This window comes from Megalobrama amblycephala, linkage group LG20 (genome assembly GCF_018812025.1).
Source record: "Megalobrama amblycephala isolate DHTTF-2021 linkage group LG20, ASM1881202v1, whole genome shotgun sequence".
NCBI classification, from domain to species: domain Eukaryota; kingdom Metazoa; phylum Chordata; class Actinopteri; order Cypriniformes; family Xenocyprididae; genus Megalobrama; species Megalobrama amblycephala.
Window position 1 is genome coordinate 26561166 of NC_063063.1, and position 12172 is coordinate 26573337.

The 12172-nt window shown below is 37.9% G+C and overlaps 1 protein-coding gene across 5 annotated transcripts in view; it reads left to right on the forward strand.

The window, feature by feature from the left end:
• The window catches only part of kif19 (kinesin family member 19), a 51019-nt gene that overhangs the window by 5828 nt on the left and 33019 nt on the right, over positions 1 to 12172 (forward strand). The window contains exon 1 of one of the 5 annotated variants that reach the window (XM_048169722.1): positions 8406 to 8555. The exons of the other annotated variants lie outside the window; for them this stretch is intronic. The gene's annotated coding sequence lies outside the window, so the exon portion shown is untranslated. Of the gene's footprint in view, positions 1 to 8405; positions 8556 to 12172 lie in introns of those variants that run through there. 5 annotated transcript variants of the gene reach the window in all.

Consider the following 12172-nt stretch of genomic DNA (forward strand, 5'->3'; position numbering starts at 1 on the left):
GTCAATCCAGAAACTTTGCTATAATGAAAGGATTTGTGAGTGTGAAGCATGCGTTGAACAACCAAAAACTTTGTGTGTTTTCAGTGATGTTAAAGGTGCCCAAGAATGCTTTTTCACAAGATGTAATATAAGTCTAAAGTGTCCCCTGAATGTGTCTGTGAAGTTTCAGCTCAAAATACCCCACAGATTTTTTTAAATTAATTTTTTTAACTGCCTATTTTGGGGCATCATTAACTATGCACTGATTTTTTCAGCGCGCCGCCCCTTTAATTCGCGTGCTCCCTGCCACACGAGCTCTAGATTATATTACAGCACATTTACAAAGTTCACACAGCTAATATAACCCTCAAATGGATCTTTACAAGATGTTCGTCATGCATGCTGTATGCATGCTTCGAATTATGTGAGTAAAGTATTTATTTTGATGTTTATATTTGATTCTCTATGAGTTTGAGGCTGTGCTCCGTGGCTAACGGCTAATGCTACACTGTTGGAGAGATTTATAAAGAATGAAGTTGTGTTTATGAATTATACAGACTGCAAGTGTTTAAAAATGAAAATAACGACGGCTCTCTTGTCTCCATGAATTCAGTAAGAAATGATGGTAACTTTAACCTCATTTAACAGTACATTAGCAACATGCTAACGAAACATTTAGAAAGACAGTTTACAAATATCACTAAAAATATCATGCTATCATGGATCATGTCAGTTATTATTGCTCCATCTGCCATTTTCGCTGTTGTTCTTGCTTACCTAGTGCCTAGTGCCTTTCATAATGTTGGGAACATGGGCTGGCATATGCAAATATTGGGGGCGTACACCCCGACTGTTACGTAACAGTCGGTGTTATGTTGAGATCCGCGTGTTTTCTGGAAGTCTTTTAAACAAATGAGATTTACTTAAGAAAGAGAAAGCAATGGAGTTTGAAACTCAATATATGTCTTTTCCATGTACTGAACTCTTGTTATTCAACTATGCCGAGGTAAATTCAAATTTTGAATCTAGGGCACCTTTAAGTGGATTCTGACTAATTTACTGACTAGCACCTCTGATAGGCCATTGTGTTCATGCGCTCAACAGATATGATTGTGATTTGCTTCAGTGCTTGTAAAAACACGCTGTAAATAGAAACCTTTGATGCTCAGAGTGTGCACAAACAAACACGAACAAGAGCGTTTGAAAGCAGCGTCTGTCAGCGGGTACCGATTATACCCGGTATTCTGTACTACATGTACTGCAGAAATGCTTTAGTAGTACAAACTGGAACTGGTAGTACCGGTACGTTTGACAACCCTACATTACACACAGGCTTCACAAAAGTTTTTATTAGAAGGTGAATGTATGTTAATGTTAATCAAAGCATCCCTCTACTAAACCCTAGAATGCAGATAAACATGCACGACCGTCCGTGACAAGAGCCATAACTCTCGTATAATCACATAAGCTCATTATGGAGCATAAGTGATTAAAGCTTCATCTTCTGCTTAACTGTTCTGCTACTTGTTATTGGTGAGACAGTTTTGTTTTCTGTGTCCCGTATGATGCAATGACTTCACATAAGTGCTGTGTGTGTGTTTGTTTGTCCTTTTTTGACAGAATAGAAATGTTATTTTAAAGATTTCTCTCTACAGTAATATATTGATTGTAAATTAATTATTAAATTCTATCTGAAGTGAAGTACTGAAGTTCTGAAGTACTCTGAAATATTCCCTGAATTCCTTGTGTGAAATTGTTCATATATTAAGTTGTAGTAATAAATGCTGTTCTTTTGAACTTTCTATTCATCAAAGAATCCTGAAAAAAATATAACATGTTTTTTACTAACATATTAAGCAGCACTACGGTTTTCAACATTGATAATAATAAGAAATGTTTCTTGAGCACCAAATCAGCATATTAGAATGATTTCTGAAGGATCATGTGACACTGAAGACTGGAGTAATAATGCTGAAAAAAATCAGCATTACATCACAGGAATAAATTACCTGTTAAAATATATCAAAATAGAAAAGTTAAATTTAAATTGTAAAAAAATTAACAATATTACTCTTTTTAATGTATGTTCAATCAAGCAAATGCACTGTTATTGAGCATAAGAAACTTCTTTCAAAAACATAAAAATTACTGACCCCAAACTTTTAAACAGAAATGTATGTAGGCAAGTTATTGCTATTTATGCATTGATATATTGTTGCATATAAATGATTAATTATGATTCTTCTTTGTGCCCATATATATATAACAACACTTAGGATCTCTAAACATTTAGGATCTCCTACTTTTCATCACTTTGAGTGTCTTAAAACTCTCAGCATGTGTCATACTGTAAATTCAGCTATTCTAAACACTCATGTAAAAGGTACAGTATTGTGCATAACTGGCAGAAACTGGCAGCAGGAAGTGTTGCAGGAAGTCCAAAAATCACTGTGGCCGTAATTACACACTCAGTATGTTTCTGACAACATATTGGCAGTGAATGAGACTTGGATGTAGTGAGGGATGTGTCTCCTGTTGCTTTTAAAGGCCGTTAACTGTTCTGCTCACTAGCGTGTCTGATTTCTCCCTCTCTCCCACCAACAGTGGGCTGTGCCCCGTCACTATGACAACCCACAGACAAGGTCAGGGCCATTGTTCGTTTTCCTTTACTCGCCCCCCTTCATGAAAGAACGTAAGTGCTGATGGACTTGAAGGATGTAGGGTCTTCTTACGATGCACGCTAACAAAAACAGCAAGTTATTCTGATCAAATGCACTTTAAACGGGTTAATTTGTAGACTAACCATTGGCTCTTGAAAAATTTGTGTTGGTAGTACAATATTTACCCATGATGCATCTCATTTAGGTTAGCACAGGTGGCTTGGACACCGCTCCCTCTAAAAAGAAAAGAAGTGAGAGGAAGAATAGACCTCAGAGTTTCCCTTTAAAGACCTTGGCGGGTAAACAAAGCCCTGCATTCATCCGAGCTTGGGTCGTACCTGATAACGTGGCAAATTCCCTTCATTGTGCACAACAAAGCCGCCGCTTTGGCCCTTCTGTATTCAGTTTCTGCCATCTTTCTCCTCCTTGTGTGCCCGTAAGGACATTCAAATTGCTCTCACCTTGAGTCCTATAACGGTGAAAGCGAATTAGCAGAAAGAGCCTCCCTCATGGCGTCGCTCTCGCCACCCCGCCGATCCACGCGGATCAAAGATATTCATCTCCGGTATAATTATGATTATGGGCTTTCAAAGCGCTCACCGCTCCCTTGGTCCTTTCTCCTAGCGTTCTCAAGGTTTGCACTCGACGGCCGGGCTGTTGTTTTCTAGGCTTATTTTTGGAGGGAGGATAATAACGTTAGGGCCAGCGAGGGCTGAGGGAAGAGTCTCACAAAATAGTGTTTGGTATCTTTTACAGGCCTTCTGTTTGAATAGGCTCAGAGCTGGGCCGAGAAATAGTTCTCCAAACAAAACCAGCCTTCAACAGACAAGATTTAGGCGCAGCGCTCCTGGGGAAAATGCCAACTGTTAGACTCAGCTCTTTTACAGGTTGACTCTCTGCATTTGTGTTTTATGGTGTACGCACCCTGGCCTGCTCTGTAAATGTCCATCACTGGAATACAGCACTATTGGCCATATACAGGGGGCCATTACGGCCCATGTAGTAGTTTTCCACTCGCAGGTTTTTATTAAGACTCTTATCTTTATCTACAAAGTCTTGTTTTATTAATGCTCTTTCTTCATATAAACAGTTTATATGAAGAATTAAATGTTGATTTTAAACATTTTATAACTTCAAGTTAATTTTCTGTTAAACTGCTTTTCAGCCCAAGCAACTTCATGAAATCGTTTGACTAGCAGTTTTCTTTCCTTTGTTGATGTATTTTGGGTAGGACATATTGGAGGGCTTGTCCCTTATTTTAAGGTACAGATGTAGCGACAGATCTTTTCTTTCATGTTGTGACATAAGTGGATTATCGAAAAAGAAAAAAAATTAGGGCAGGGTCTTGGATGGAGGCAGATCTGAATGCGAGCTTGTAGTCGATTGTAAGAAAGGGGAGGGGTTTAAGCGGAGTAAATGATTGGAGATGTCTGGCATAGACTGAAGAGTGAAGTTGGAAGATCGAGTTATGACATTAATTTAAAAAAATGAAACATATGCATGGTTTAAATCACAATAAGTTCATTAAGATTAGAAAATAGAGTGAAATTCCATTTCATGCCAACTTTAAATAGCTGATTGTTTATGTCACATGATCAAGATTGCCTACTTGCTAATGCTAGTCAGAGGCAGGTGGTATTAGGACGAAGGACTTCCTCATTCTAAAGAGCATTTGATTGGAAAAAAAATATTGTGAGTTCAAGATAAGTCATCAGTATTGTGATTTGTAAAGGAAGAATGGAAATTTGACATTTGTATAGACTATGCTAACAGTTGTTTTGTCAACTTTTAAGAGTATAGATGGCCTTATAGCTAATAAGCTCAAGATGAGGAAATTATCACTTTTGAATTCACGATCACTCTGTGTATAAGCTTATCATTTGTAGGCATCAGGTAGCCACTGTCAATATGCGGGCAGGCTATTGAAATCGCTTTTGAATACGTGCTCGCTTTTCACTTTTGCTTTCAAATTCATAATCAGTCGTACTCTGTGTATAGGGAGCAGCGGTACTGATCTTTTATAAGATAAGGTATTTGTCAAGACACTCAAGATCTGTTGCACACCAAATCCTCCGCCATCGTCTTGTCAGTCATCTCTCCTCACTCTGGTCAGGTGATAAGTTAAATCTGGCTCCTGCTGCACTATGCTGCGACTGCAGCTCGTTCTATATGGAGCAGATGCTTTCAGTTTATAATTGTAGCATCCATTGTCCAACTGAACTAAATGGTTTTGTAAAAAAGGAAAACAACAGTGTAACACCGGTAATGCAGACTACCACAGCAAGCCTAACTAAAATTCATTGGGTTGTTAAGAATAAGTTCAATATCTACTCTGTAAAAAAAATGTATGATCAGTAAGTCATGGCAACATATTACTTTTACGCAAAATAATTTAAATTATTTAAATAATTTAACCAAACTTCAAGTTATATGAGATTTAACTAAATGTGGTGCATGGTTAAGATATCTCTGGATTACAGTCAGGACACTTTCCAAAGGGGGAAATTTCCAAAGGGGAAATTTAAACTGCGTTGCATAGATAAGATATCTCCGGAAGGGGGATTAGGACTGTGTGACGCAGTTTGAGGTGTCTTGGCAAAAGGGGAGATTGAAACTTTGTTTATCAGTTTGAAGTGCCTTAACAGGTAGCAGTCCTGTCGTGTGAGGAAGATCCGTTTAGATCCAGTCTGATGGACAACAACAACAATAACAATAATAAAAAAAAGCTCATCCGTCCAGATAGCAAAATTCTCTGTTTTTACTGTTATTTCTATTCCTTATGTTCTATTTTTATTATTCTTCTTTATGTAAGGCACTTTGAATTACCATTGTGTATGAAATGTGCTATACAAATAAAATTGCCTTGCCTTGCCTAAATTTCTTTAAGCTGAAATTTGATTATATTTAAAAAAATTTAAGATAAAAACTGAACTTAAAGTTGAAGTAGGTGTTTTTTTTTTTTTTTTTTGCTGTGCTGTTTCTTGCTTCCAAGTGAATTGTAGAAAAACCAAGAACCAAATTAGCCAAGTTGTTGTCCGATTTGAAATGTTGACACTCTGAAGTGTGTTTAAAAAGATGTCATTGTTTACATCGTGAGTTGAGAAGTTGAGTGGGTGTGTAATGCTGCACTAATAGACTGTCTGACCTTAAAAAAGCCCTTCCTGGCGACTTGGGATTTCTTTAAGTGGTTTAGCAAATGCTTCTTTACTCGTGTATACAGACCCAGCCTATTCTGGTCTCATCATCTGATCTTCCTCTCTCTTTCCTCCCCTCTTAATCAGGTAAGGTGGGCTCTGTTGATAAGTTTTGTGGTTGAAGAGGATTGCAGTGTGCTGAAGAGATCTCTAGAAGCATATGAGACCTTCTCACCATAGTCTTGATTGCCTCTATGCCTGAGTGCAACATTTGGCCAGAGTAGAGATCACGTATTCATGCTGTTGCACGTAGACAGTGTTTAACATGTAGCTTTAAGGCTAATATGCAGTGAACACAAATCAGAAATTATTCATTTATTGCCATTTTTTTTTTTTAATTATTTAATTTAAAATGAGGTTGCAATGAGTGTCAGGAAGAAGTTCATATAACAATAATTTTGTCACTAGAAAGTCAAAAAAGTATAGATTATTGCCTTGATAAACTCTTGTTTTAAGAAAAGTTGTGAGTTTGAAGGTTTGTAGCCCTAACATACAGATAGAATGATACATTTTAGATGATCGTATTTGAAATTGATTTATATATTTTTAAATCAACTTGTATGGGCAAGAGTGGAAGAACACTTTGCCAGACTGAAATTCCTTTTCCTGTCTTTTTAATTCAAATTTCAATTCAACTTCCTCTGAGTATTGCCAATTTAGTTCAAAATACCATTCCAAACTCTTACTTGGTTACTTAAGTGGTCTTATATGCTGTGTTAGATGTTATTTATTTTGATATGGAATCAGTGAATGATAAAAATGTGTTTTGTGAGTGCTCATGTTCTCATTGTATATGTTCTATTCTGTTGGACTGTGCCCAGTTCTCTTGCTTTGGGGCAGCCAGTGAAATGAAGCTGGATCCGTCTTATCCCATGTGGCACTCAATACCTGTTACACAAGCTATGGTTTGGCATAGCTTCAAATTGAACCCTACCTGAGCTCTCATTCTCTGCACTGCCAGTACCAAAGAGAGAGAGAGAGAGAGACTATGAGTAGACCACACACAACCGAGGAAGTTTGTTTAGTTAGAAGGTGGATGAGAGGCAGAACAACTGGGAAATCAAGACAAATGTAATAAAAAAAGAAAGGCACAGAGGGGGCATGAGCTGTTGGTCTTGCATTACGCTAGAGATCCTAAATCTCAGACCCAGGAGAGTGGCACTACATAAACACAGCCCCCCCTATGAGTCTTACACAACTTTATCATCAACAACACTCACATTACGGTGGTTTCAGAACACATTTTTAATCAGTGGCCCACGTGCATGATGTAGTTGGTCTTAAGCAGCCTCATTGCAAAGACAATGAGTATTTCATTTGATTTAAGTGCTGTATAGATAGATAGCAAATCTTCGTTCTCAGAAGAGCACTCAGCAGTATTAGTCACTTCTATCTGAGGTAATAAAGCTGTTTTGAAGCTCTCTGTGGTCTTAGAGGGCTTATTATGGGCTGTTATTTGGTATTATCTTGCACTGGACTATTATCTTGCACCTTGCTGTCCTGCATGCTCTTTCATAATGAGGCTCATGTTTGTCTCGCACTTTTGCACTTGTTAGCCAGTGAGCGTGAGGCAGATTGCTTGCTTTTTCTTGTAATTTGCGTCCCATAGGGAGCATGTTGTTTCTCCTGCTGATGAGTGCTTATGAAAGCTGCGCGCATGAGCCTGTGCATGTGAGTGATATTTTCAAGATCAGATATCCTGTTTTGTGGAAGAGGTTATACTGTACTGTCCTTTCACACATGATACTCGACAATAAGAGTTCTGAAGATTTGCCAACGTCATTTTTATATGATTTCGGACATGTTTCTCAAAAGAACTGTTGTGTAAGGTCATACTGACCCAAGCAGACAGGACAAAACAGTGGTGATGGAGCCATTTTGTACCTGCTCAGCCAAGTACAATAACTCAACACGTTCCAGATTATACTTGATCGGAGCCCAGAGAAACCGCAGCTGGACTCTTTCAGCTCAGCTCTGAAGTTTTCTTTTTGAGTTCAAAGAACTACGCAGTGTGTTTTTTTTTTCTCTCTCTCTCTCTCTTTTAAAATATTTTATCAGCAAGTAATTTTCTGTTTAGGATTGCTTATGGGTTATTTGGTGGTCAGTATTTGTGGATAAAAATATCACTATATAATATATCTTGAAATTTAATGATCTAAAATAACTATAAAATAGCAGCAACAGCAATTTGATAAAGTGCTAATGTTCTTTATTATTATAATTATATATTTTATATTCTATATATGTATAACTTTGTCCATCTGGGAATATTTGCAAATTTCTCAGACACACCTTGTCATATAAGATGTGGCCACAGAATTGACAGTTATGTAATATATATATCTTATAAATATTACTGTATTCATGTTGGAGCATTTAATCCAGTATATGAGGCTCCAAAGTTTGAATTCCTTAACTGCCTGTCGTACAGTTATATGGAAATGTTGTATCCTTTTGTGTTAGTACAGCCTGCGCTGTTGTTTTTGTCTTTTACTGCACTCTGTACAAAAGTTTGTTGACAATACACTTAAACTGTCCAGACCTCAGGGTGCAAATCTCTGTGATGTGGTCTCAGCCATCGGTCATGTCCCACTTTGTTGTGCAATGCTGACCTCCATGTCTTGACCTGAAAGTGGCCGCTGACCTTGTTCTGCGCTGAGTGGATGCCGATCATCGCAGCTGTGAAGTTGTATAAATGGCAGGGTAATCTCAGGAAAATAAGGTACAGTAGTACGAGACGTCACTTAAGTTTGTGTGTCCGGTTGTGTTTAACCTACTTTCATTTTATCGTCTTTAAAGTCCATCAGTGAGCATGGAGTTCAGCCATATTGTCTGTTATCCTTCTTGTTCCAACAAGGATTTGTTGTTTGTCAGAGATCATTACGTTTATTAAGTTTTTACGGTTTAATTTTATCTCTGCTCAGATTCTATCGGTGACTCCCCTGCTCTTTCCCAGGCATGTCAGGGCCTGCTTATTTGGTGATGTTTTTCCGCCTTGAATGTGACCTGATGCATTGGTGTGTAACTCGAATGTTGGCGCACGAGTAGAGCAGGAACTTCTTCAGTGCATGATCTTGACCACATGATCTTGATTTTTGAGTCGGTGCCAATTATGTTGAGTTGGTATTGAGATGAGAAGAATGTTATGGACTAAATCTCTATAGTGTTTTGACCAAGTTGCCAGGAAACCGCAATCAGGCTAAGGACAATGTAAATGCAACCACACAGGCCAAGCCAAGACTAACATAAAACCAAGACTCCATTTCAGTCGCTTTGCATTTTGACAAATGGTCAAATATTACACAGTTGGTTTGTGTTTTACTGGAACAGCCAATGTTATTACCTTAAAGGATTGTGTTAAAGGATTAGTTAACTCAGAATTCACATTTCCTGATAATTTACTCACCCCCATGCCATCCATGATGTTTATGTCTTGCTTTCTTTAGTCAAAAAGAAATTAACATTAATATTCCAAAACATTCCAGGATTTTCTCCATATAGTGGACTTAAACAGTTACCAATGGGTTGAAGGTCCAAATTGCAGTTTCAATGCAGCTTCAAAGGGCTCTACACGATCCCAGCCAAGGAATAAGGGTCTTATCTAGCAAAAAAGAAAAAAATATATACTTTTTAACCACATATGCTCGTCTTCCACTGCTCTGCGATGCACCACATATTACGTAATAATGTTGGAAAGGTCACGCGCGACATAGGCGAAAGTACAGATCCAGTGTTTACAAAGCTATCGGTCAAAGACTAAGTCAAATGGCCTTTACAGAAAAAAAAGGTAAAACAACAATGTCTGCCGATTTTGAAGTTGGAGGAGAAAATGAGATTGAGTTTTCACCCTACCGCGGTACTTCCGCCTACGTCACGCGTGACCTTTCCAACGTGATTATGCAATGCGTGGCGCAACGCAGAGCTAGTGCAAGACAAGCATTTGTGGTTAAAAAGTATATAAATTTTATTTTTTTAAGAAAAAAATCGATCGCTAGATAAGACCCTTATTCCTTGGTTGGGATCATGTAGAGTCCTTTGAAGCTGCACTGAAACTGCAATTTGGACCTTCAACCTGTTGGTAACTGTTGAAATCCACTATATGGAGAAAAATCCTGGCATGTTTTTCTCAAAAACCTTAATTTCTTTTCAACTGAAGAAAGAAAGACATACATATATTGGATGACATGGGGATGAGTAAATTAACAGGAAATATTATTCATAGTATTTCATAGTATAATTTGCTGAATTAACCATGCCATTTTAGTGTGCTCCTACAAGTCTGTGAGCCATACATACAGTACAGTATGGAGCTGGTTATGTGATGTGAACATCAAAATTTATTATTTTGCAAATCATGCTCTATGGTAAAAGTGTTTTGAGGTCATAAACATTGTGTATTGTGCAAGGAAAAAGTCTTTATTAATCAATTATTTGCCCCGTAATCATATTTTGTGTGAAAAAGAATACAAGTGTTTTGTGAATTGTATGTATAGGTACATTTTTGGAGTTTAAAAAAAAACATTTTGTTGAAGCACGTTTTTTCAATGAGCCTATGTTGAATTTATCCAACTTTTGTTAAAACACACACACAAAAAAAACTTGTTGCATTAAAACTTGAACTCCCCACACAGCTCAGAGTTTTCTACCAATGTTATATAACACTTTGAATCCAAAAGTTCCTTATCAGTTCCTCTAGCAGGATGCGAGTACAACATTCAGGTATCATTCACTACTGATTCTTGATAACTAAGTATTTGGACACCCAACTTATGTGACCTTCTGCATTTTTTTTCCATACTGTATTGCAGAGACACAGAGTATGTTTACAGTCGGCTAGCTTAGCCTTGCGTAGCCTAGCACAGTGTTGACTGCACACGGGTGACGTTAAAAAAGTAAAGGAATCGGCACCGCCAAGGAGCATGTATCAGGTTGGCAGCACTAGAACAGAGGAGGCACTCAAGGCCCTTGTAAGAGGAGACACCATTGTTGGGGTACCGTGTCGGAGAAGGGAAGAAGGGATGATGAAATGAAAGAGTGGAATGAAGGGGGTGGCTGGCCCATCAGATAGCTTTCACCTTCTCAAAGAACAGCTCTTGGCTTTGAAAGGGCTACTCAAAGGTCACGGCCTTTTCAAGACTCGGAGCAGCACGGTTTGTGTTTGGATCTATTGTTTGACGCTGCCTTGTACGTCAGGCCTGCAGACGTCACGTATGCAGAGTGGACGGCTCTGTGAATTGCTCGCTTGTGCTATCTCTAGAGTACAGCATGGAGCGCCAACCTCATGCTCAGAAGGGTGTCTGCGTTGTTACACCGTTTCTTGATGAAGGTTAAAGAGATAACTATTGATTCTGTTCCTCAGGAACAACAAAAAGGTTTGTTTTTCACGAAAGGTCAACCACGTTTACTCATCACACTAACTGTTTTATTTTATTTTTAGAATTGTTAATTCAATATAGTATCTTTTGACAGAAATGTTCCCTCTGTCTTTGAGTCAGATAAGTGAAGCTCATTGGAGTAGACGGTGAGGAGAATGATGTGTCATATGCTGAAGTGTGAAACTGATCTGCCTAATATAACGTGACATCACACCTGCAGCTGCTGTGACCGAACTCATTAAGGATCATTAAAGGTGTGAATGACATATGACACCTTTGTCTATGTGTGCGTGTTAATGAAATTCCATGTGAAGATCTTACCAGGTTGTCTTCCTATTACAGGAATGATTCTAGTCATAAAAATGAGAATTCTGTTAGTTACTCACCCTTATGGTGTTCCAAACTCAAATGAAAATATTTAATAATGTCAAGCCGATGTCTTCTGTCAAACAAAGCATACAGTTAAAGGTTCACTTTAAAATGAAAATTACCCCAATATTTATTCACCCTCTCAAGCCATCCGTGTATATGACTTTCTTCTTTCTGATGAACACAATCGGAGTTATATTAATACGTATCCTGACGCATCTAGGCTTTATAATGGCAGTGAATGGGACCAATGAGGGGTAATAAAGGCCTTCTGAAGCGATGTGTTTGTGTAAGAAGAAATGTCCATATTTAACAAGTTATAAAGTAAAATATCTATCTTCCGCCAGACTGCCTTCTGTATTCAACTTACGAAACCGCTTTTTGAACTGTGAGAGTTTATTAGTACTTTACTTTAATTAAATACATGAATTCAGCAACAATACATTCAATTGATCAGAAGAAACAGTAAAAATTTCAAATTAATGCAAAAACATATCACGGTTTCCACAAAAAAATATTAATCAGCAAAACTGTTTCCAACATTCATAATAATAAGAAAAGTTTCTTGAGCAGCAAATCGGCATATTAGAATGAT